The sequence below is a fragment of the Frankliniella occidentalis genome, unplaced genomic scaffold (genome assembly GCF_000697945.3).
Source record: "Frankliniella occidentalis isolate FOCC.00 unplaced genomic scaffold, Focc_3.1 Scaffold67, whole genome shotgun sequence".
Lineage (NCBI taxonomy): Eukaryota > Metazoa > Arthropoda > Insecta > Thysanoptera > Thripidae > Frankliniella > Frankliniella occidentalis.
In genome coordinates this window covers 798,249-799,653 of record NW_026267197.1, presented here as the reverse complement: position 1 = coordinate 799,653, position 1,405 = coordinate 798,249, and positions in this window count along the sequence as shown.

Below are 1,405 nucleotides of genomic sequence, written 5' to 3'. Positions count from 1 at the left end.
ACCTCGTGTGCGCTTATTTGTGGCTGATATAACCTGAACATTCTGTGTCTCAGCAGCCTATAGCGAAGTTTAAAATAACGATTGCAAGTAAAAGGGCCTTGTTCACGACCCGAAAGTGCTCTGCTTGAGTGTAATACACCCTAAGGTTTAAGTAAAGTGTGTGCTTTACTTTCATAAAGTTCTACAGTGGCAGCTGTATTCTGCATTTCTGGAGAATGCAGCATACCTTTCTATCTCACAGAGACACTTGTTTTGTAGTATAGTCATATTCTTGTTTAGCAGCAACCTTCTCTATCTTTTTATTTTTTACCACAGTTAGGAAAGCACAGGAAAAGAAAAGAAAACCATAAGACACTCTGTCCTTTGCCAATAACGTATCAAATATTGTGACCAGGGAGTATACGATGGTTGGCGGATATGATCATATTTTGGATTACAGTTAGGGTAAAAATGTTTATAACAACAGGTTTTAATTTCAAATTAATATGCAGGGTACTAGATTTCTTGATGGAAACAAGGTTGGTTGATCTAAACCCATATTAATGCTATTTCCGATGCTATTTCAAAACATACCAAATTCTTTAATACTTTTTAGTTGCACTTTAAAGATGTTTTTTGGGTACCCTTACTACAATAGTCATAAAAAATTTAGTTTTTAATTAAAGATGAATACTGTGATTTAAGAAAACTATAAAGTTATCAATGGTGACGAATGTTGGGGAGTGAATAAAAATACATTATGGACTGACTCGTTAGGCTCGGGTATCCTATGGGTAATATTGTCTTTAAAAAAGCACCATATCTTACCCTTATTTTGCTGTGGAAAATGAGGTACTCCACATATTAAGGTCATTTTTTAAAAAACTAGGGTCACAGATTTTATGATAAAACCTTAAATTTCCTCATTCCATAAGAGGGAGATGGGGAGGGGGGGAATTTTACGGAAATCTAAGAATGTTCGTATAGTGAAAAATCAAGAGTTCCTGAGGAAATTAGGACTTTCCCTTTGAAATGTTTAGAGGTCTGTTGAGAACAAAATTTAAAACACTTTTACTATTTCAGCTCCAAGCTTAACCATCAGAATGGTGTCAATTAACCCACACTCTCCCCTTCCCCTTTTGTTTCATTGTTATTCGCCCCATGGTGTACCACATTAGGAAGCAAAATTTGAACGAAATAGGTTCAAAAAGACAAAGGTGGACAACATTTCATTTCAAATATTCGGTGCTTGCCGCGCTTGTGCGCGCGGCGACTGCAGCGCCTCAGTAGCCAGCGCGGCGACTGCTGGAAGTAGACCTGAGGGCCACAGCTCGCCATACGCCTGGCCAAGAACCCTCTCCTCGGGCACATTCTGTTAAGGAAAGTTAGGTCGGGAGGTCTGTCGGTCTATCGAGGTCTATCGGGT